Here is a 25390-nt window from a genome sequence, read left to right as displayed (position 1 = left end):
TAACAGTTCCAATTATTCTGCCTTTTATTTTCTGTTCCTCCTGAGCGTCACGGGGGCAGATCCTCTTTTTTTCCCCCTCCTTTCAATGCGAGACGACATCAGCTCACACGATGCCACTATCTTTTGGATTACGGAAATTCTGTTGTCAAATCGGAACGTTATCACCTTGTCTCACTCCCCTGATGATTTGAGGGGAAATAGGGTCAGATTAGCTAGGTTAATCCATAATCCCTGAATTTAGCTATTGAGGTAACTGGAGACAAATGCAATCAAGTTTGATCATGCGTCGCTGTCTTGCGGTTTATCTGACAGCTTTTGAATGACAAGTAACCAATCTTAGAATTAAATTTCCATTTCACTGGACACCATATTATCAGATTTCCACTGCTATTGTACTCATAATGTCTTCAAATTCATTTGAAAGCACATTCTCATTAACATGTGCTGCTTTGAACTTTTACACACTATGTGCCAATTTTGATAAATGATGATTTAACTTGATTACAAATGACATCCCCCCCCCACCACCACCACGACCACGCAAATGCTCAGCCATTATGTAAATATTGTCAATTCATAATATCAATAATTACTATGAACAGATAACACTTCTGAAATCGTCTTCAAAAACAAACAAACAACAAAAAAAAAGCATGACAACCTTTAGCATAAAAAAAAAAAACAGCCTTACAGCGTTTTCGGATCTATGTCATTGACAGATGTTTTAGAATTAGTAACGATGCTGAAAATACAGCGCGCAGCGTGCTTATTTCGGACACTTACATACTTTTGCCTATTCGCAGCGAATAAAAGTTTTATCGTTTAATTATTGTCCGCTGACGTCACTTTGATTCCTTGAAGTGAGGCAGAATAAACCTTGAAAGGACTCTCCTTCAATCTGCTGTTCGTAACTAACACACACACACAAACACACTCACACACGCAGTCACTCACTCACTCACACACACCGAGACTCAATTACTGCCCAATTCCCTTCTTCATCATCTCCTGCTACACTGGCCTCTTCCAAAAGCAAATCGAAAAAGGAAAACAAAGAGCAACGTTACCTGAAGTGATACTTCGAACCCGATCGAGACGGAATTACACGAAGTGTCAAAAGTAAGGGTAAGTTTTTGAATTTATTGAGAGCTGGATCAGTTATTTCATTGGAGAATCAATGTTGTGTCGCTGGCTGGCTTGATTTCTTAGCGAGGGTTGCTAACTCGATAGTTTCTTTAGGCTGGCTACGCGCGTCCCTTCAGCGTAAAAAGCTCCAAACTTGTCGAAACCGTTTCAACGGCGTTGTCGAGAAGAGCCGATCGAGAGAAATATTCCGATACGACTGCAAATATAGCAAAACTTTACGAGTGGACACAATGTTGCGCGCGGGGGTTGTGACTTCATAATAGGAATCTGCCTTTGTGCCCCCTCGCGTGCGCTTTAACTGTTACGTTTTTTTAAATGTAAACTATTTGTAAGCACTCCTGAATGTATCCAAACATGTTTCAAAGGAGCAAACGCTTCCCCGTCGTTCATTTGGGTACGTAAAAATGCAATATTTGATTTTAGAGGGCTTATTTGAAAAGGGCGATGCGGGAGAGTCACTTGGAGGAGCTGAAGCTACCTTTGGTCTGTTTAATGTCCGTCTCTCAGATGATGGCAAAAGCTAACAGCTCTTCATTTAAACAACACTATAAAGCATTTACTTTACAATTCCTTTTGATATAAATCGTTAAAAGCACATAGTTGTGTGTTTTCGACGAGAAAATCGCCTGCTTAGTCGGAGTGGGTCGCTGGTGTTGAGTTGGAGCTTCGCGTTGCTCTTATCTTTGTTGCTTCCTTAAAGAGCAGCAGCTGCCGCCTGGCCGAGTTGTTGAAATTTATCCCTTTGTGTATATTACAATATCCTCCATTTTTTCTGCCCTCTAAACAACAAGCCTCACGCCATCTTGGTTAATTTTAACTGGCGGATCTGTGTAATCTTAGGACTCGACCTGCACATGTCGTTACAGGCAGAAAGTTTAGAAATGTCTTATGTGGTAGCGGTGACGTCATGTGAAGTTTAAGTAAAATGTGATGTTTTGCACAGAAGGCGTCGAATTTGTTATCTCGCTTGACATTGCTGTAAAACTCTGTTTTGAGGGTAGGTTTGGTGTTGGGATGACTCTGGGTGAATAAAAACAAACATTTGATGTGGTCTTGAGAATTATACGCGATGTTTAACGATTCGGTGTTTACAGGTGGAATGAATGACATCAGCATGTAATGATGTCATTTAGTGAGGTGAACTGTTTATTGTCTTTTCTTTGTTTCAAATTGAGATATTTTACAATGAACCCTCACAGTTTAGAAATTTCAGAATTTCCATGGGGGGATTTTGTTAGCCTATACTTACTGTTGTAAAGGATGAATCAGTAAACTGAGGTTTCACATTCATTTCAGAGATTTTTCCTCGAATGACCTGAATCGTATTTTGATCCTTTCTGAATTAGGAAATCAGACCTATTTGAGTTCGTCACATGAATTTATAGCTCACGAGGTTAATAATTATGGTCTCACTGTACAATCATTTCCTCATTTAGAAGACTTATGTTCTTGTGCCTGTCTTATGCACATGTAGCTACTTTTGTATACAGCCTAGCCTATATGCTATGTTTTATTTGTGCACTATAGCCTCCACACACACAGAGATTTACTTTACAGTTGACCTCCTAATGTGTAAGAAGTAATGCTAGTTTTACCTCAATTAATTAGTTGTGGTTTGTGAATGAACAGTCCACTTCAGCTTCAAAAAGAAAGTGTTAGCCTACATATTTAAAAGTTTCTGTTATGCATGTCATGAACTTTTTACAATTAGCGATCAGCAATGCAAAACCCTCAGGCTCGCCATAAGCTGGTTAAATGGCTGGACTGTCTGTTTTGTATCAGTAGGGCTCTGTCTCATCTAGCCCAGTGCCCTAGTCATTATGCATGGAGCAGGCTGTTGTTTTTACAGAATGCCTCAAATGGAGAAGTCAGTGTTTCCACCTCCCATCTCTTTGTCTGAGTATGTGCTGCTGCTAAAGCCATGAGAGCAGGGGAGCAGATGTTTAGCCAAACATCCTGACGTGATGCTTTTCTCTTGTGGGAATGCCGCCTCTTCCTCCCTGTTCCTGATGCATCGCCTTGACAGCTGCTTGATTTCATGGAACCGCTAAGAAGCCATTAGCGGTATCAGTGAATTGAAACGGAACAGTCTCACCCACTCTCTTCTTCCATTAGAAATGACTATTGTTGGATGCTTTTTTTTTTCTTTCGTTGCGAGTGTGTTTGTGCTTATTCAGAGCACATAGAATATCTCTTTTATACTTGTGCTGTTTTTCTTACCACGAATTAGGGAGAGCAAATCTGTCAGGGCCTGTTTGTGCTGTTGAGGTTTGAAGGGATCTCACACTGTGCTCTCTCAAGCACACCCAGACCCCTAGATGTCTGTGGCTGCGAAGAGGAAAAAAATGAACTTTGCTCAGGGTTAGAGTGTCAGCCACACGTTTCTGCCCAGGATGTTTGTTGTTTTCCCGACAGGATATGGGTTAGGCCTGTGAGAAGATGTTCATATCTAGGAATTAATTTGCGATCTTTAGACGGATCTTGTTTAAGCTCTGTTTGCATGTCTTTGTTGTTCACACAACAACAAATGTTTGTAGTGTAATGAGCTGATTATGAGAAATGTGGGCTGTAGGAAATGGGTCTCGGGTGCAGAATCTGTCGAATCCAGTACAAGTTTAGCGCAGACAATCCCAAATGCATAGGGTTTGAGTTTATAATCACACTTCCGAAACCGGGCACTGATCAGTGCGGTTCATTTAAAGATGATTTGAATTTATTGGAAATTCACTCATGCTGATACATATGAATGACTGGAGAGCAGTTAACGCGCACAGCCCTGGCGCGTCTCATAGTCGAAATGGCTCTACGGGGTTTCATTCTACATCTTATTGGATTAGATGATATTATAGTCAACTGCAGTGTATAACATTGTGCTTTTCACTTTAACAACTTACTTTATAACCTTTCAGAGAATTATTCAAGCCTGGTTTCTGTTTGGTAAATTAATGTTTTTTGAAACTTTTTTTCTTTCTTTCTGTAATTACTCACAATGTAGAACACAATTAATTATTTAAATAACTATGCTATGATAAACAACATTTGCAATTATTTAAATAACTCTCTCTCTCTCTCTCTCTCTCTCTCTCTCTCTCTCTCTCTCTCTCTCTCTCTCTCTCTCTCTCTCTCTATATATATATATATATATATATATATATATATATAATTTTTTGTATATTTATAAATATATATATTATTTTAAATAAAGTTTAGTCTGTGGTGGACTAAAAATAGGTTCTCGCATTGGCACAAAAATCAGGGCAAGGTAGACCAGTGTTCAATCAAAATAAGAAGTAAGATGAACAAAAGCAGAAGTAAAAACATCCCCCAGCATCAATCTGGATGCAGACAAATTATTTGCAGCATCTTCAGTGGAACCCATTGATTATTTTTTTTTTTTAATCCCGCATCAATCATTGCTGTGTTAATGGTGAAATTGATTTGAATGAACTTTGGAAAGCTCGGTCTCGATTGTTAGTTGATTTAACCGTCCCATAAAAGTCCAAGGCAGCGAGAAGTTCTCACCTGATCATAACACCTGTCATTTAAAGAGCTCAAACTCAAGCACAGGCTTGATTATACAAGCTGTGGTGTGCCGTGTGTGTGGCCAGTAACTGCCAAATGAATCAGCCCTGAATACACTCGATGCCGGAAGGTCAGCGTTGAATTTGTTTTCAGAGCAGGTTGCGTCCTTGCACTCATAACGACTTGGCAAATCACCTTGTAAATACTGACAGATATTCTTCCCCGCGCTGCTTGGTGAGACAACAGTTGGCATGACGCTAAACAGTATCATGGATATGTGCATCTCTATCTTGCCTTACTTGGCTAATGATTTATTTTGTCGTTAGCAAACAGCTTTGATTGTAGAATTTCCTCTCAACAGTTGGCTCTTAGATAATAGCAGGTTATGTGGGTTGCAGTTTAGCGCGAACATTAGCGTTCGGCAGACAACTGTGTGTGTCAGCAGAAGCGCAAGTCGGTCGCAGCAGACTCGATAATTGTGTCGCAAACATGATCTTCTTTACCTTTAGCCTGCCAGTCCGTGGTAACGAGCCGGAGATTCGCATTTCTGCGGACAGTTAAATGAATGAGCTTTTCTACCAGCAGCTGAAGCGGGTCACACCAAACTGACTCTGTTTTCAGATAAACACAGAGAGGACACAGGGGCCGAATTTCAGAGGCAGGCAATTAGCTGCTTTTTGGTTCAGTGTCCCTCGGGCCTCTGTTTATCATTCAATGTGAGAATATCCCTGATGAAACTCAAGGTTATTTTTGTTGGGCTGTCTGAGCGCTTGTTTTTCACAGACAAGGTGAAAGGGTTGATTTTTCCCTCAAGAAAGGCTTCGTATCGAGACTAGAGAAAGAAAAATCTCCTTTGCTGTAACTTCATAGTAAGGAATTAAGCTTCGGGAAGTGCACGCTCAGAATACGTGTGTGTATCTTTCCACCAGCGTCTCCATGTTCTGCTGTTAATCATCGAAGCCGATCTCATGCTTGACACCTGAAGGTCGTCATTCTGAAACCTTTCTGTACGCCTGTTGTTCTGCTTTCCATCTACCCCCCTCTCTCTTTCTTTCTATCTCTCTCAGCTCCTCAATGAGGGTTTGAGTGCATTAGTGATTCCGGGCAGAGGAGTATTCTGGAGAGATGAGGGCTGTTTTTTCCACCCCGCGCTGCTTGTGTCTCCGGTGTTGTTTGCCCTCCAGGAGACTGTCATGTCGCCTGTGCCGTGGGTTGCCACTGCGGCGCTCCAGTCCCCCTGCTGAGATAATGGAGCCCGTGTTTGAAATGCCAGTAGTTTGGCCTATTTGTTCTAGTGCTTATCGCTATATTTGCATCCAGAGTAGAAATAGCCAAGATTTCAGGAATGGCAGCAATGATGCTCCTCTTGTGGGAGAGGGCAAAAGGGAGGCTTGGTGGGATTTGGCGAGAGCTGTGGGATGGGAGAGAATCTACTGCTGCACTGTGACAGCTGACTGCAGGACATGCAGTATTTGACCCTCACGCACATACACACTCAAAGACATTCAGAGATTGTGCTCAAGCAGCCCCCTCTTATTTATTGATCTCGCTGCATTTAAAATCTGGTCACTGCCACCACAAAGCCTTTTCATTTTAGCTGCGCTGGCAAAGAGCACCTCGGCACAGCAAGAATTTCTAAATTTTTAATTTGCGCAGAAAGGCCCACGAAATGACAGGGATGAGATGGAGCCAGAGACAGAAAAAGGTTTGAAAATAGAATCGTTTCAGCTGACAGCGTAATGTACTTTGGAAACCGAAGCCCTTTTTGTTTTGTGTTAAGTTGCTTGCTCTCACATTTTATGTAAGACTTTTTTTTTTTTATCTCTTACAACATTTCTTTGCAGAATTATGGTTAATGGAGCAGTTTAGTGGGTGATACCAGCTATTTAACCCTGACATGACACACCAAGTAAAGGTAGCCTATTTTTTTTTTAGTAAAATAATGTAGCCTGGGTTAAACTAGGTCTTGAACGGTAAACAAACCTCTGTTGGATTAGCTGCGAGGTTTTATAAAAAGATCTCCAGATTGAGAGAGCTGGATTAAGGGTTCTAATCTGCGTTCGCTTGAAGGTGCATCGTGGTGTGTTCCTGGAGTCTACAGACGTGGGATTAGGCGCTTCAGCAGGCCTCATGCTCATCGACCCGCAACAAATGTGTGTGCGTGTGTGTTTTGAGGGGGGGCGTCTGTCTCAGTCATTAGAAATTAGGCTGAGGCTGCTTTGTTTAAGGTTGGAACGGACGGCGAATCTTTGTTTAAATAATGTAATCATGTAAAGAGATAAGGTTAAGGACTGCAGGTTGTTTAGGTAGCGAAAGAGTGTTTGTGTCATCAGATTTTTCAGTGAAACAGACTGCGGTGTGGTTATTTCACATGACATGCAAAATGAGAGGAAAGACACTGCATTGGCTCTCTCTTTCTCTCAGTTTCTATCACTCTTATCTCTGTTAGATGGATAGAAAGCTGTGAAACCCGTCTGTAATATGAGCAGTCTGTAAACTTGGCAATAGCACTAGAAGAAGCCAGATCCGGAGGCCATGAAGAGCCTCTTGTTGAGTCCTTCAAGTGTTAGTGTGTATTATTGCGTGGAAGTATATCTGTAGCCTGTGTGTGTTCTGATGGCAGAGGATCATATGGACACATTCTAGGGCGAAGGATTAAATGAATGGTAGAGTGAGCAGTGCATCCTTATTTGACCACGCTCTGTGTGTGAGCACCTTCGTAACCAAAAGCCTTGTTTTGTGCTCTTAGGGTTTTATCTGAGTGTGTCTTAGTGTGTGTGTGTGTAGGCTACACGCATACGGGTGACTGTGCATCTGTGTGTGTGTGTGTGTGTGTGTGTAGAGATGGAAATATCCTTTGCTCCTGCAGGCTAGAATAAATCCTGTGTGAGAGCTCCCTGGTGTAATCCAAACACTGCCAGCTAATTTAAGCGTGCAGCAGGAGCAACAGCATCTTTCATGAAAACAATGCATTCAGTCTAGAGCTCATCTCCACTTCCTTCAGTCATCTTATTCAGCCATCACCTTGACTTCCAAGTTAAAGCCCAACACACAACCCAATACAACTGCTCAAAACACCACTAAACCCCAACAGACCAGCTCAACACGCCACTGAACATTCGAATAACATATCTCAACAAACCACCTCACAATTTAATACTACAGCTCAACACACCTTAACCCAATATTACAGGTCCAACACATCACTTCAAAATGCCACTTGACTGAACATCAGTGCACCACCATAACCCAACACTACACTTTACAAACCACCACACGAACCAAAACTTTAGCTCAACACAACACTACAGCTAAACATGCTACCAGATGATGCAAAATAGACCACTCAATAGACAAAACAGCACACAAACTTAATGCTACAGCTTAACACACAACCATTGCTCAACATTACAGCCCAACCTGCCACCAGATGATCCAACACAACACCTCAATATGGCACTTGACTGAACATAGCATTAGCAACACAAAGTTCAACACACCGCCATAACCCAACACTGCACACCCAATAGACCACTGCATGACCCAGCACCTTAGCCCAACCCACCAACAGGTGACTCAACACAAGACCAACATGACACTTGACTGAACATCCAAACACTTCAACAATACAGCTCAAACCCCCACCATCGTGTAACACAACAGCTCAACACCATACCCGATGACCCACCGCAACTGCTCAACACACTGCTTGAGTGAACATCCTAAAGCCATTCTCAAAAAACCACCACAAGCCAACACTACACAATTAGCAAAGCACCATGACCCAGCAAACAACAACCCTGTTGTGTTGGCTTAACATGCCGCCACACAACCCAACACAATAGCTGAACACGCTACTTAACTGAACATCCCAACACCACCATAACCAACACTACACACCCAACAGACCTCCACATGCTCAACTTGCCATTTGTCTAAACATCCAAACACCTCAATATTATAGGGCTGCACAATATTGGAAAAAACTGACATTGTGATATTTCGTTTTTCTGTGATATATCACGACTTGAATGGCTCTATTTGGAACAAATTAATCATTCTCTAGAATGATTGGGGTGATTTTGTAGGCGAGTGCATCTGCATAGAAAATAATAAACAAATTACAAGCATAGTTAAATTTCAATAGAACAAAGATACAAATGAAGCAAACAGTGCTTTATGTTTTTCAGGTAACAATGATAGGGTAAAAATGAAATATGATGAATCTTTGTTAATGCTACAAAAGTGATTTTCTCTTTCTCTTTTGTTGTTTGATAAACATTATTGACATAGATGACAGCAGTTATATTAGGCTGCTGTCACTTTAAGTCCTAATGCACGGATCCAATATAATAATATGCTGTTTACATTCACTTAAGACATAGGCTAAGCAATTTTTTACTTTAAGGATACTCACCAAGACAGACATTTTGACATGTATTTGTCCATTCAAGCACAAAAAGAGGGAAAAGTGATCTGAATTCAGTGTTTGCGTGCTGTCTGTGCGCACACAGAAATCAAGTGCACAACAAGTTCCGAATTTAGTTCTTTTTTGCATCGTCTTGTGCTTGAATGCTTTAAACTCGCTTAAATGATTAAACTGACAAGACTTAAAACCATGTGTAAATGATAAACATTTACTCTATGATAGTTAAACTTTGCATTCTAATCCATGACAAAAACCATAAGAATATATTTTATGTTCCACAGAAGAAAGAATGTCACTGAGCTTTGAGTTATCATGAGGATGGCGGAAGATTTACCATAGTGGGCTTCTATACTGTATTGCCTTGAGCCAGCCTGCTATCAACAACACTGATCACCTTTCTCGGCATACTGCTTCAGACCAAGTTGAATCTTGCTATTGTTCCTAATATGTTGTAATATTTGTTGGAAACATATTTTATATTCGTTAAAAAAGGCAGGCGTTTTTGTCACTGCTACTTCTTCACCGGATTGATGTCAGGTTGCTGGCGAGAGCTTTCATGTTGGGTGTGTTGAGCTTAGCGATGATAGATGACTATCTGGTTGGTTTGTGTGTGTCAGTGTGTTTCTTCATATGTGTGCGTGTGTTTGAGGGGAAGGCGTGACAGCTGCATAGGCAGCGGGATTGACCTTCACGCAGAGAAATCTCAAGGCCTGTTTGATTACATGGTATTCTGCTGCTTTGGCGCTTAACTTAATTCTCGGACAGCGTTTAATCTGTGATCGGCTACTTTTGACTGCCAGTGTTATTGTTCAGGACCCTCAATTAGGGTACATGTTGTTCAAATAATATGGTCACATGTATGACTGTTATCTTTGTTTTTTTAATTGGTGGTATTATGCCAGTATTAGTATATACTATGCTTGATACAAAGTGGCCTTAAAGAGTTTATTACAATGATATTTAGACACTGTTAAGATTACAGAGTCTCACTGTCTCTTTGTCGTTTATCAAAATGTAACAGGTTAGATTTAGTATTATGCTGTTTAGTGTTCTGTACTGTACTTATTATTTTCAAGATATTTATCTCTAAAAAATATAAGAGAGATAATAAAAATGCATTTCCCAGATAGATTCCACTAGACAAAATAATAACTGAATTTACACAAATGTTTGCCTTAATTCATAGTGCCATATGTTGCCTCCACAAGCATCAATGACTGAATGTAATAATAAGGGTGTAATGGTTCATATTACTCACGGTTCGGTTTTTATTACGGTTTAAGGGTCACGGTTTAAGGGTTTCAGTAGGGGTCTGTATGTGCTATGTTTAGGGGAAAAAAGTCAAATAAAAAGAAAATATGAACAAATAATCAAAGTACAAGCAACAGCACAAATAAATACAATAGTGCAAAGATTTGTGCAAAGATGCACAAAAAATCAATTGTAAAACAATATTGCACAAATCTTCACTGCATGTATAGAAATAAAGATTAATCATTATTAAATTTACAAAAGCTATTCAGTCAAGAGCAGTGAGTGATTTCCTTGTCTTCTGTTGTTTGATTAAAAAACACAGACAGCAGGACTTGTTGTGCACGGATCCAGTACACTGATTCTGTACACATGCGTTGTCTTTCTCGACTGTTTACAATCACTTAAGACATAACTTTGCTAGAATACTTGCCAAGACGGGCATGTTGACATCATTTTCGTGTGAATTTACCTGTTCAAGTGCAAGACTTGAAAGAGAACTCAATATTTGCACACTGTCTGAGATGTGGCTTTCCGTGTGCGTGCTTCGGATGAGCGCGCACACAAATTTTCTCACAGCACGCGCGTGAGTACTAATTCGCATCTTCTTGCTCTTGAATGTTTAAATTGACAAGGCTTAAATGAGTTTAGTTTAAACACTGATAGCAACTTGTGATGTTCAGATCTCACCTGCACTCGCGCGTTATCAACGTGACAACGGCGTAAATGACTGCATGTTAGAGCATACAGCACTTGCATTGAACAAGGCTTAGGGGAAGCCAGAATGCCAATCGATCGACAGAAACATATGCTGTCTTTTTTAGGCTTTTTGTTTTACCGAGAACCATTACACCCCTAGTACGTAACCTTTTAATAGTTGTATATAAAGCCGGACTCAGACTACAGGAGTTTCAGGCTGATTAATGCCCGATTTACCCCTCCCGACATTCTGAGAAAAAAATCGCGTCCAGGGTCACAGTCAGTTAAGATTTAAAAACTCCTGTAGTCTGAGCCCGGCTTTAGTCTTCTAGGTTCTATAAGTTAAGTTCTATACGTTATTTGGTTTCTCTTCATGCTTTGCATATTTGAGTTCTCTCCCAAATTGGCTATGCTGTGATCCTGCTTTGCCACTCAGGTGGACAATTGAGGGCCTGACTATATTTGGGATGCAACTATCACAAAAGATGACCAGATATAATTTCTGTAAATTCAGTATTAAAATATTTTTATGATTGTATCTATCTATCTCCTCTTTTTGTAGGCTATATTTTTTATTTTAAACACCTTTAATATTTAAGTAAACTTAAGAGAAAATGTATGTAAACTTATGTAAACTTGAGAGACAAATTGTGTTATGTAACTATAGTTACTTTAACATACTGCAGTAATGACTTTGTCATATCGTCATAAAGACCATTAAATGTGTGTGCATGAGGCATCTCAACTAACGAGGAACATTTCGAAACACGACATGCACCATCATGAGATTCCTTTGACTGACTAGTGAATAAACCTTTAAAGTGAATACTCTCAAAAGCTCTTGTAAGGCTTGGCATTTTGCACGCATTTTACAGCATTTCACTTATAGGCTAACCTAAAGTAAAGCCTCATTTTCCCATTAGTTTGTTTGTTTTCGTATCTTGGAGTGCCTGAAACATGTTTTCTGTTCCTGCCGTGTCTGGCGATGCAGAGCTTCAGAAACTTTCCCACATGTTGTACCTTTGTTTAAAAAGCGCTCCATTCCATGTGGAGACACATGAGTGTTTTTTCTCTCTTTTGCTCACTCTTGTTCTTCCTTTTGCTTCCATCTGGTCTTCATTTCCACCAGACTTCAAAGGTGAAGGAAAGCGAGGATAGGAAATGGGTTGAATATTAATTTGGCCTTATTGTCACGAGTTGCTGTGTTCTGTACAGATGAACTTTTACCACAAATGTATAGCAAAATTACTGTAGTGTTTAGCAATCTGTTCAAAGACGATTGCGGTGTCCTTGTGTGTGTGTGAGAGAGAGAGCGACTCTATGTGTGTGTGTGTGTAGCACGGTTCTTCCATTAGCGTGTGAGTGATGACCTCCAGTGTGGGCAGTTTAAGTTATAGCCCACCCCCTCCTCTCTCTCAGATGGAGCTAATTGTCTAGTGGCCATTTTTGAGGAAGTGTTTCCAGGTATTAGGATTTTTCGCCCTCTGGATGGCCATGTCTTTTTCGTCTGTATTCATCTTTTTTTCTCTTCCATTCTTCACTCGATACTGTCTCCTGGAGAATCCACATTCCTAATGATGAAAGAATAAGATTATCAACAAGAGAGAAAGAGATCTGGTCCAAGGCTGTTTTTTCCCAGTCACAGAACTCACACACAGATTCCATTTTGTCAGCTTTCAGCTGGGCATAATACAGCAATAAAAGACTCTGCCCTGCAGCCACACTGAATCATACAGAGCAAAGAGAGGGAGAGAGCAAGAAAGAGATGAGAAAGCAAGAGAAAAGGAAAGAGAAGTCTCTTTGTGCTGTGTGTGCTCATATTGTATGAAAAAAGATGAATCACTTCTATTTAGGGATCAGTTTCCTGAAACTGGACGGGTGAGACGATTCCACGGGAGATAGATTGTCGGGACTTGCCTGTGTTTCTCTGAAGGGTTGGAGCTAAACGTCTGCAGTCGTGGCAAGGTGCTCCCTAAAGGACCGGCTCCTCCGTCAGGAAGTATCAACCTGGAGAAGAAAGAAAAAAAAAAAAAAAACTCCCTCCCGTCTTTTCTCCTCGCACACCATCCTCACAGCTGCGCACAGTTTCTAGTCTATCCGAAGGGGGTGCGTTATCATTTCATCTAAATTCCTCCCCCTAGGCAAGTCAATAAAAAAAAAAAAAGGTAGCGTCAAGACGTTTTTGATTAGCTGGTCCTCAGGATGGATGAAGATGTTTGGGGAGAGCTCAGCACTCGTAGAGCGCGCCACTACACACACATTCCGGCCTTTGTTTGCTGTAGCGCCGTGTTTTTGTTATAATGATCAGGCTGTACGCATCATCTAGAAAATGATCAACCCCACCAGTGTGCTCGCCATTATCTCAGTCTTCGTCTCTTTGAGCTGTCATTACGACTGAACTCCCCCCCCCCCCCCCCCCCCCCGTGACATCAGCTCTAACGGCGCACGTGTCCTTGGTCACTGCGGTGATGGAGCGCCTCCACCGTGGACGGATGAGTCGGATTTTGATTGACGCGTGGATGCTGTCAGTCACAGCCTGGTTCAGTGTGTAGCAAACAGTGGTAAACTCTTCCAGACTTCTAACTCTGGCCGGGCAGTTAGTTCCTCTTTTTAGTTCTTTAAAACATTTCCATCTGGGCACAGATTACTCTGCTGAGTGTGTCTGCTGTTCGTTTGTGGTAGTAATTTGTTTTAGCTTTTTTTTTTTTTCTCCTTGTGCATGCGGCGTTTGTTTCTGAGCAGCGTGTGTATTTGCAACTTGTTATCTGTGTGCAGATTGAGGAGATTGGTAACCGAATCTGATTTGTGTGTCTGTTTCACCTTTGTGTCTCGGTGCTGTGATGTTCCTGATAATTCTTAAGCGCGCACACACAAACAGAGAGAAATGCACACAAATGCTGTGAGAAAACTGGAGCAGGCTGGTTTTCTGCACAGTGTGTGTGCTCGGAAAATTGTCCCACACACCCTGGGTTTTTAAAGCCTTGCTGTAATTCCAACAGGTTTAGCAGGAAAAAGACGGAACCAGGAGCGTGTATGAGCATTCACACATTCATGTGTTTTTGCTTTGCGTGTGTGGGCTTGTGAAAAGTGGTTGTCAGTGTCTTTGTGTACGTTTGCATGCGTTTTTCTTAGTTAAAACCATTGGCAGCCACAGGTTGGGTGTAAACAGTCTGTATTTCTCCAGCCACAAAACTGAAACCTGTTGCCGTAGACTTTTCCCCTTGGGGCCAAGCTGCTTATTAAGTCTTATTTAGGGCAGTTTATCTCAGTTTTGTTTCTGTTTAGTGACCAAATGTGCCATTAAAACACTTCTCTCTCTCTCTTTTTTCTCTCTGGTCTGCTACAGGTGGACAAGCAGTGATGTCACACAGCTGAGGACACTCCCACTCAGTGAGTATTCATACTATAATGCTTAATAGCCAGTTGTCATCACTTTTTCTTTTTTTTAAACCTTCATTCTGTGACTTTGCATTTGTTGCAAGACCAGTTTTGAAGTCATTTGTCACGGTTATGCACCTTTGTGTTTGTGTTGGGTAATTGGACGCTGTTACCGAAAAGGTTGAACACAGATTCAGCTGATTTAAACCTAATTTAATTTCGTTCTTAGGATGTGAGCTTCTCTTTTCACCCTTCTCCCTCCCAATTAGCTGAAACAAAGCTCTCCAAAGGCAATTGTTAGGTTGACATTTCTTAAGCGTGCTTTGTGTTTTGCTTTTTTTGTATTTGTAAAGATCTTTAATTTGGCAGTTCATTTTCACAGCCGAGTCTCTTGAACGAACCGCTGCGGTGAAGACAGTTTGTGCTTTGGAACAAACAAATCAGCCGGTTTCTCTCTCTCCCTGTGTGGGCTCAGGCTAATTGGTAGCACGGATGCTGGTCGCGGTGTTAGCGGTGATGCTAGGCGGGCGGCAGCCTCTCAGGGCTCTCTGCTCGGCTGCATCGTTTCATTCCCCAGCTCCCTGGTGGTTTCAGAGAGTGACAGAAATACAAGGACATTTCTTTCCACTTTCTCGCTGTCTCCTCCTCCCTCTCATTCTCTCTGTCTCTACCACTAACAAGTGACAATGTAGAGTTTGAGTTCTGGAGTGCTTAAAGACTGAGAAACGGACTGCAGCTGCCTCAGGTGAACATGCAGCTGTGTGTAGACCAAGTGCTTCCTCAGATGTGTGTGTGTGTGTGTGTGTGTGTGTGGTGGCTTACAGATTACTTTTATTAGAGAAGTGTTCCATTCACACTCCAGAGAAAACAATATATATGGAAGGAAATATATGGATGGTAAGAAGTAGAGAATGGGATAGGGAAAAACAGAGAGAGATAGACAGAAAATTGGCAGACAAAGACAGCGAGACAAGGACAGGCTCTCAGCTACACATCATTGCGGCCTCTCACATTGGCAGCAGTCACTGCCACCGTCTCAGCCATCAATAATGGTAATGGAAGCTCCATCCGAGCATTGATTTCTGGGAATTGTAGGAAGGCGTGAAGGGTCATCCGTGCTCAGCGGCTCTGCTCGTTTAGTGAAGGCGACACAGGCCAGGATTTCAGCATGAATAACGCTTACATTCCTGTATGAAGGCAACACCATGTCATTTTAATGCTTAGGCATTGCCCTAGAAAAGTTAGAAAAAATGGAAAAAGGCTTGTTGTTTTTAGGGCTGTCAACACCTTCATTTACTACAATTAATTACAAAAAAATAAGGTGATTAAGGAATTGACTCATTTAATTATGGCCTTTGACTTACAGGCAATGTGCCTCATCAAACCACATTTACTGAGTGCAGGCAGCAATGGATACCGCACCAGTCTCCCTTACATTCAAAATCAGCTGGATGGAAAATATGGAGCAGAGATGCGTCTTAAACAGTGTTGTTATTGTTAACTAAGGCTATTAAAAATCATTTTGGGTAATTGAAATAAACTATAAATATTAGATGAAGATCAAAAATTGAGAAATGTTGCCTTGGCAATTAACTGAAATAAGACAAGTTTAAGTACTACAATTATGAAAATGAATTAAAATCAACAAAGCACATAACAAAATTGCTAAAACTGTAATTAGAATGAAAACTGCAAATAAAAAAATTAAAAGCCATTTCAAAATATAAATAAGCACAATAATATTATATAAATAAAACTAAACACTGGACGCAAAAAACAGCATCTTAAAAACACAGCATTAATTCAGCATTTCTAAATGAAAAAATAAAATAAACTTGGACAGATTGGTGACTCAATTACAGAATGGATTGCTGTGGACTGTAGGTCAGTGATAGGCTCATAAATCCATTCCAATCCATAAATCCAATATTGATATAGGCAGTTAATTGTGACTTAATTTGATTTGTAATGTGTAATTTACACAACGTAATCAATTCAGTTATAATTTTTAATATATTTGTGAATTTTTTTATTTTTTATGTTAGAACAAGCATTGCGAAGTAAGGATAAAGTGTTCCTGTAGCTCAGAGAGCACGACAACACCAATGTCATCGGTTTGATTCATGAACTGATAAAATTCATGAAATTCTAAAATGTAAATGAAGTTGCTCAGGATAGAAGTGTCTGCCAAATGCATTAAAACAAATATACGTAGTGTTAACTGATATTAGAAATTAAACAAAAGCATACTGAAGCCTTGCAAGAGTATCAGTTATAAGGAAAAACTTTACTTTCTTATGAAAAAAGAGAGGACGGACCAAAACAAAACACTGCTTGCACCCAGAGGGAATTACAAAAGTTTATGGATAGAGAGAATATCAACCAGTCTCTCTTCAGCTGGAGAGTTGAAACCGAAGAATAAAATCAGGTCTGTCAGGACATATCGAGGAAAAACACTCCTCTATCCTTTTCGTTCTGAAATGAAGGTTATAAGTTGTAGTCACTGAAAATGCTGGAGACTACATAGAAAAGAGAGAGAACTGAGCTCTTCCAATCTTGCCCAGGGGCAAACCAGCTATTTATTAGCGCACATGTTAAACCCTCTCTCTTCAAAGCAAACTTTCCTCCCAGCCTCCCACAGAGGGGGAAAGAGAATAATAAAGCAGAGGAAATGGCATTTCTCTGCACAAAGTGGATATGAGTATGTTCAGTGTAACCTACTACTCTTTATTTCGAGTAGAGAAAGAATGAAAAATGAAAGCGAAGGAAGACAAAAGAGGGTGGTGAAAGGGAAAAAAAAGAGGCAAGAGAGTGTGTTTGAGCATAGATCTTGGCCAGGCAGTGTCATGCTCCTGGCCTCTCTCTTTCTCTTTCCCGCGTCCCTGGGGACGGCTCATAGCTCATACTTCCTGCTGGATCTTGAGCAGGAATCATGGTAGAGGGGTCTGTTTTCATTGCTGGTGCTGTGCAGTAGAATTGTGTCTGTACTTTTGCGTCAGAGGCAAAACATACTGGTTGTTTGATACAAATAATGCAGGCTTGCTGGATTTTGTGCATGTGCGTGTGAAAGGTGTAATGGACCCCTGCCTGAACTCTGCTGGGCCCTCAAAATCCCTGGTGAGAGTTATTACCTCAGTACAAAATGCTGGACACACACATATGTGCACACACAGTGAAGGAGAAATGGGGTGCCTCAAGTGTCTGTCATTGGTCCCTTTTGTTTTTTCTCTCCCTCTGTTTGCCACTTGCAATTTTACTGTTCCTTCTTGTCTTACATATTTATGCCCTGGCCAGGGCATGTGGCGGATTCTGACTGTACTGGAGGGTACAGCAATAAATACTGAATCTTCCTTAGAGAGAAAGAACGAGTTAGTTAGATGAGGCAGTTAATGTTCAGAGAACATATCATAAACATAATCTCCTGTTATCTTGTCTTAGCCAAGCCCCCCACAGTGTTTCTTCATCTATGGCTCCATACACCTACACACATAATACACATCTTTTCATGCAGGTTAAAAAGTGGATAGATGCTATTAATTTGCTGATGTCGTTGTGCTTTAAAATGGCAGCACAATGACAACATAAGCCAAAAATAACAGTATCAGAACATGTATGCACTCTAGTATCCATTACAACTAGAAACATAGATAGATGAATACATTAAATAGAGGAGTTAGAAGACAGGTCTGAGAGAGCGGGAGGGAGAGAGAGAGAAAAGGAGAAGGGAAAAACATCCAGAAGGTCAGGATCAGCGGGTGGCCATCTAAGTGAGCGACATTCAGAGACTCCGATTGAGTTTCACCCGCCCTGTTACCGTGGAGATCCATCCAATAATACCACCCTATCCACATCAGAATCGCTACAATACACTACACCTACAACAAACTGACAAATAGTGCACTGGCTAAACTGACACAGCCACAGCAGGCAGTGCTCATCTCGCCGTCTCATATTTTGCTTCAACAACACAAATGTTTTAAGTTGGCGATCCCAACCCTAAGACAGGTGTCCTTTTGAAATAATGGAAACAAACTATTTGTTGATTGTGGTTCAGCTAATCACTGTGGCAGCATGTAGGTGTGTCAACGTGGTTACCATGTTTTTGGATTGCAGATAGCTTAAGACCAACCTATCCAAACTTTTGGGTATCCTGATGTTCCATAACACCTACTGTTGAAAAACCGACACACGAAGCGAATCTGAGAATTAAAACGGACACAAAGCCTTGGGGCTTTTCAGAGCCGCTCAGTATAAAAGGACAAGGGTTTTATCGGCACTGCTCTTAAAAACTTACTGAACGTCTCGGAATTAACCAGCAGTCACCTTCAGGCTTTCTCCATGCAGCCACTTCTACCATTAAGCAAGCAACAGTTAAGTGAAAAGTGTTTAATTTTGAGTCATTTTCTTTCCTTCTCAGTGGGTAAATGAACATTCGCCTTATTCTTTGACATTCCATAATGTCATTTTTAAACGCTTTCAAGCCATTTACTTGAAAAAGTTGAAATGCTTTCATTTTCAAACAATACACAATGGAAATCATCAGACAATATTTAACATAAAATGCCATCTAGAGTTTGCCTCCAGTTCAGTTGTAGACCCACTAAAACCCAGGTCAAGAATAGGAACCTTGAGGCCTAGATTCTGACAAAGACCATCCAGTCAACCAATCAACTGGAATAGAAAAAATGCTAAACTTTTTACAGCTTGGGTAATATCTGGGACTTTCCATGAATATATATTGTTTCCTTTTCAGTAAATGTTTGTGGAGGTTGGTGGTTAGAAAAGAAATTCAGGTCTTTTCTAACCACCCTCCAGGTCAAACTAAATATTTAGTTTGAGTTAATATTGTGTTCTTATTGTGTTTACTTGTTTATTTTCCATTCATTTTATGAGGTTTGCAGTTTTTGCAACCATGATATCAAAAATTCAGACATGTCTAAATGTAAAACCTTGATCATAGTGATTTATTTTTTAGGAGTAACATTAAATAATCGTCAAAAAGTAGCCTATAAAAATAATGAAACATTCAAAATGCTAGTAAGATGTTTTAACTTAAATTAGGTTGTCACTCTCCTAGTTTATATGACAAAACTAATAGTTTTCACAATCTAAAAATAGTGCACCTGTAATGCTTTTTAAAAAGCCATTGGACATCAAAGTGTACAGCATTTGTCGAAATTGCCATAGAATTCTTATAAACTCTAATTAATAGTAAAGACTTTAAGTACATTGGAGACAGACTACTGTCTTGTCTGACCATAAGCTGAGACCCAGACTAAGGCCACTCAAAACCAATAGTAAAAAATTAAGACCCCAACTCTAATATCTTCTCACTAAAGTGATTCTACAAATCAGCATCCGTCAAAATGTCTAGACTTGATCACATTATGTCATGTAATTAGTCTGGGTGAACTTATTTCCGTAAACAGCGCGTAGGATTTATTGTCTCGCGAATGTGAAGTATTTTCTTTGCGTTTGAAGCGACAAGAGTTTGAGATGGTTTGGTAGATGGGCAAAACACAGAACATAGCTAATCTCTTTCTAGTGCTGGTGTATGTGTTTGTGTGTGTTTTCCCGTGCTGATGCTAAAAGCGGCGTGAGGACGGATCTGAAGGAGTGAGTGCTGGAATACTAATGAACAAACAGAAAAAGAGGCTGTGTGCTCCCATCTACCTCTCTGCAGTGGGCTCGCTCGTTCCTCTCTCTTGCTCTCTCCCTTCATCTGCACCTCTCGCTCACACAGAGGATAAACTGTGTACATGATGACATTTACACCGCAGTTGCACGCAGAGGGAGTGTGTGTGTGTGAGCCCTCTCATTCCTCTCCCCACCTCTGTTTTTTTCCCTGCTCTTCCTTCATTTTGCTCTGTGCTCATCTTCTCTCCATCTCTCCTTCTCTCGCTGTGTGTGTTCAGCACAGGATGCGCACCTCAAGGGAGCACACACACACACACAGGCCATTATTTATGTCTTTTTTTGAAGGGCAAATATAAAAAGGAGTGGCTTTGCTTTACTGCCACAGATTTGACGTGCTGGCTGTGGATCCAAACACACACTTATGACTCTTACTGAACAGTAGCCATAAACTGAGTGTGTTGTGCGAAGAAAAATCAGCATCACAGCTTACATGCTTTACTCTGTAGGGTTTATGTTCCATTTAGAGTGTAAAAATGTGTGTGTATGAGGTGCGATGAGGGGGTGTGTGTTTTTGAGGTCGGCCGGCGGGCGTCCCTCCAAACTCCCTGAGGAATCGGGCGGTTAAGGGCAGTTAGAGGGGCTCTTGGGGAGGTTGGGGGCCCTCAAAGAAGGTTAAAGAGATTCTATTGAATCAAACTGCCCCACTCTCTCACACACCGAGATTTGACCCCTCATAAACACACCTTTCACACCAACCACACACTTTCTCACACCTATCTCATTCACACTCCTAGACATAAACACACGCACACACACACAACCCTGGAATAGCAAGCTACCCAGGGGTCCCCTTCCCTTGGCCTGGGGTATTTAGAGAGAACCCATGGCAGGCCCCAAGCTCAGAGCTGTAGAGTGCCGGAGCCGGGCCGATCTGGATCCAGGGTGGTCCGGGGAGATTCTCACAGCATATCAGGGGCTTTTTGTATTCTGGGTGTCCAGGGAGAGCTCATTACTCTGGGTGTGCGTTCGTAGAACCTCCCTCACCTCTTGGAAATAGAGAGAGAGAGCTGAGATACTGGACCTCAGGGAGGTCATTACAGAAAGAGAGGCTGAGAAGGAGAGAAAAAACAGGAAGAGAGGTGGGTATGGAGTCTTAGAAATAGAAGCGATAAAGTTTGCTGATTCGTGTGCGGTGGTAGTGGTCTCTACTTGCGATTTGGGGCGTTTTTGACTCTTTTATTTATAGGGATAGTGGGAAATGGATGCTCAAAAGAAGGGAACAGGATTGGGAAATGATGCCAGGCAGACTCGAATCAGCATCACCCACATGAGCACCACTGCGCAATAGCTACATTTATACAAGGATTTCATTTGTGAATCGGATTGACAAATTTAGGGTTCATATAAACAGAACTTTCAGATTCTTAAATCAGATTGGATTCATTCGGATTGACGACAATTAGAGCATGTAAACAGACCTAATGTAGAGACAATGCTACACCGCAGTATTAGAGCATCTTATGAATATTAGGACAGTTTCACTGTCATTAAACCAACATATTTGACTACTGAATGACCAATCAGAATCAAGTATTTCAGACAGTACTGATAGAATATTTAAAAAACAAAATTATAACATCACAAAACCAATTAGATTTCAGAAGTGACACAATGGGGAACCACAACAGAAAAAACATGATTTTCGGCCAGTGTGATGATAATTTCAAAATCGCGAAGTATCGATTTATTGGTCTGTCACTAATCAGGGTGGTGGTTTAGAGCCACAGATACAACAAGAACGTTTCCATCATATCTGGCTATTGTTTACAGCTCACAAGGGTCTTGAGTGTCAGGGGGGAGGGACGGATGGTTTGGCGTGCAGATGGTCCAGGGAAGAGGGGGGCATTGTGTCTGTGTGTGGGTGATGTGCAGGGAGATATTTAGTATTTTATTGGTCTGTTCCAGAGGACCCAGCTGCTAGGTCATTCCCTGCTGGCACACACGGAGAGCGAGAGAGATGGCGAAAGAAAATACAGAGAAAGAGGGGGCATTAGTGTAGATGTCGATGCGAACAGAGAGGATTTAAAGCGCAGAGGAGAGAAGAAAAGTGAAAAATCAGAGCCAGGATGAGAGAGAGCGAGACGGAGAGGAAAAAAGGGAGGGAAGGAGTGGGAGAGAAAGGAAAAGAGAGCGGAGAGAAAAAAGGAGGGAGGGAAAGAGAGATAAGCAGCGAGCGAGTGAAATGTGTCCGCCGTGATCCATCAGCCCTGCAGCCACACTAATCACAGGTGGAATTCAGCGAGCTCTTTAAAACGCTGCCTCTCATTTCAAACCCTGCCCTCAGGCTCTCTGTGTGTGTGTTTAGAAGTGTGTCAAAAATCTCTCTGCTTGCCCTATTTTGTATCTGTTTGTGTGTGTATTCCATAGTGTGTGTGTGTGTGTGTATGTGCATTTTAAGAGAAAGACAGGGATCTCACGAGACGGCGCGTTTAGGTTGGTGTGTATGTGTGCATATATCTGCATGTGTGTGCACCTGTTTGTGTGTGTAAATCCCCCAGAGACGATATCTGGCTCAAACAGCTCCAGTGATCACAGATTGTGCCATTACTCTGTGCGTGTGTGAGCGATCAGAAAAGAGATGGAGCACAGAGAAGAGAGGTGTGAGTGTGTGTGTGAGTGTGTGTGTGTGAGTGTGTGTGTGTGAGTGTGTGTGAGTGTGTGTGTGTGTGTGTGTGTGTGTGTGTGTGTGTGTGTGTGTGTGTGTGTGTGTGTGTGTGTGTGTGTGTGTGTGTGTGTGTGTGTGTATGGGAGAGAGGGCAGAGCGTCTTTGTGTCTCTACCTATCCCATCATCCCGTTCAGCTCAGCAGAGGTGACACCAAGGTGAGCGTGAGCGCTCTCTCTCCTTCTCCATCACACCAGCACTGCCTCTTGCCCTCCCTCCTCTCTCTCTCTCTCTCTCTCTCTCTCTCTCTCTCTCGCTGTGCCTCTCTGCACGGCTCAGTGGCAGATGGAGGCTGTGTCAGCAGGGAGAAATGGCCATTCACACACTCCTTACACACACTCTCCTTCTCTCTCTTGCTGTATCGGGATGAAAAATTTTGGCCGATACGCATAGCTGATAATGAACTGATACTGAAAAAGATAGACTGTCTGTCTGTGTCTGTCTGTCTGTCTATCTGTATCTATCTATCTATCTATCTATCTATCTATCTATCTATCTATCTATCTATCTATCTATCTATCTATCTATCTATCTATCTGTCCTATCTATCTATCTATCTATCTATCTATCTATCTATCTATCTATCTATCTATCTATCTATCTATCTATCTATCTATCTATCTATCTATCTATCTGTCTATCTGTCTGTCTGTCTGTCTGTCATCAGAATGTTCACTGTTACATTGTCTGTCTGTCATCAGAATGTTCACTGTTACATTGCACAACCCTTCTGTCTATCTATTTATCGGTCTATTTATTTTTTGGCTGCTTGTAATCATTTGGATCTTGTAGTAGTGCTTCATCAAACATTAGAAGATATTTTCGCATCTTTCTCAGTTATGTCACTACAGTCACATCGCATCTGGGTCTCACGTCTTTGCACAGGTGTGTGAGCGTGTCACACAGGTCAAAGAAGTGGAAATGTGCGATCATCATTTTGTGTTAATACAGCTATTAAAACTCAAGGTGAGCGCGAGATAGAAAGGTCGGAAAGAGTGAGGGAGAGGGAGACTGAAGAGACGGCAGGAGGAACAAACGATGCACAAAGCGGGTGACAGCGCAAGCTGCTTTAATATGTATGTATTGTAGGTTGATGGTTGATTTCATTAGCAAATCTCATTGTTATGCATGGATTGTTCTCCTGCAGCAAAATGAATATTGCATTCACGCCGCCCGTAGGTTTGGACAAAAACGTTTGGATTTTTAACTGCAGCCTTAAGGAAAAACAAAACATGTTTTATGAGGTTTTCCCTCCATTTCTCTCTAGATCCAATTGATGGCAATTAAAAGCATTTAGCACGTTGTCATTCACTATAGATGAGGCCTTGCGTAGAGAAAGAGAGTTTAATGTGTTTGCCCCTGGTTTTGTGTCTCTGACATGTTTAATTGTAACCAAATGCCCGTCTTTGTCTTTCAGTGTGTGTGTGTGTGTGTGTGTGTGTGTGTGATTTGCTCTTTTGGCCGGGTGTTTCTATAGAGGTAGTGTGTGTTGGATGCCTGTTTGAGAGCGTGTGAAATAAGGGGTTGATGTTAGTGCATGTGGAAGTGTGTGATATTAGAGTGTGTTTTGTGTTAATGACAAGCCTGTATAGCCAATCTTAGGTTGTATAACAGGACTTTTGAACTGTGCTGGGTCTCTGGTGTATATAGAGGTCTGTGTGTGTGTGTGTGTCTCAGAGGTATTAATAGCCTGACCAGGCACAGGAAAAAAAGACTCTTGTTTTTCCATCTGTTTTCACAGGAAACAGTCAGGACGGATTATCTCTCTCTCTCTCTCTCTCTCTCTCTCACACACACACACACACACACACACACACACACACACACACACACACACACACACACACACACTTTCCCTTATTCTTTGGGCTAATGATCTGATGGCTATTGCAGCACATCTCTGGTTTTCTGTGTGGATTATGGAATCATTTGAAATATGGACGTTACACTTTCCATTCGGATATCCCAGTTTCTCTGTCATATTCATCAGAGTGATTCAGGGAGATATAAAATCATTTCTGGACTCAAATTTGCTGTGGCAGCCGATCAAACTGACGGAGGTGTGGAGTTTGTGGATCAAAAGCACATAGCGGCCTCACACACTCAAAACCACTGTGTTATTTGCTTTCAGGCAAAACACACATTTTTGTTTGAGAATTAAGAGAGAGCTCAGACTCTCTGCCGCTCTGAATAAAGGTTAGTCACACACTCAAACAAATTCACAAGTGGAAATAGAGAAAGGTGTGTTGAGATGACTGTACGCTGTGTGATTACAGTAAGCACACCCAAACAGACACAAGCACAATATGTGCACAAGAACACACACACACACACACACATTTGGTTTCCATGTTTTATAACTTTTCATAGACAATGATTTTAATACTGTACAAACTGTATATTATATCCCCTAAACACAACCCTCACAGAAAACTTTATGCATTTTTACTTTTTCAAAAAAACATAATTTCATATGATTTATAAGCTGTTTTCCTCATACCAGAAATTACTGGTATTACTATCCTTGTGGGGACTTGCTTTAGCAGAATCAAGAACATCTGTACAGAGTTCACAGATTTGCTTAGTGCCCCTATTAAAGGTTCCT

General features: G+C 41.3%; 1 protein-coding gene across 18 annotated transcripts in view; it reads left to right on the top strand.

Annotated features, from left to right (window-relative positions):
- Nucleotides 1-711: 711 nt before the first annotated feature.
- The window catches only part of baz2ba (bromodomain adjacent to zinc finger domain, 2Ba), a gene marked incomplete at its 3' end in the record, with an annotated part of 91109 nt that continues 66430 nt past the window's right edge, over nucleotides 712-25390 (top strand). For 16 of the 18 annotated variants that reach the window (XM_079883413.1, XM_079883410.1, XM_079883408.1 and 13 more), the window contains exons 1-2: nucleotides 712-1125; nucleotides 14394-14437. Of the gene's footprint in view, nucleotides 1126-1480; nucleotides 1541-14393; nucleotides 14438-25390 lie in introns of those variants that run through there. The other 2 variants (XM_079883414.1, XM_079883417.1) reach the window with 2 other exon arrangements.

Source organism: Squalius cephalus (genome assembly GCF_949319135.1).
Source record: "Squalius cephalus genome assembly, chromosome: 10".
Taxonomy (NCBI): Eukaryota; Metazoa; Chordata; class Actinopteri; order Cypriniformes; family Leuciscidae; genus Squalius; species Squalius cephalus.
The sequence above is the reverse complement of the archived record's forward strand: the minus strand, read 5'-3'. Positions and strand labels throughout refer to the sequence as shown.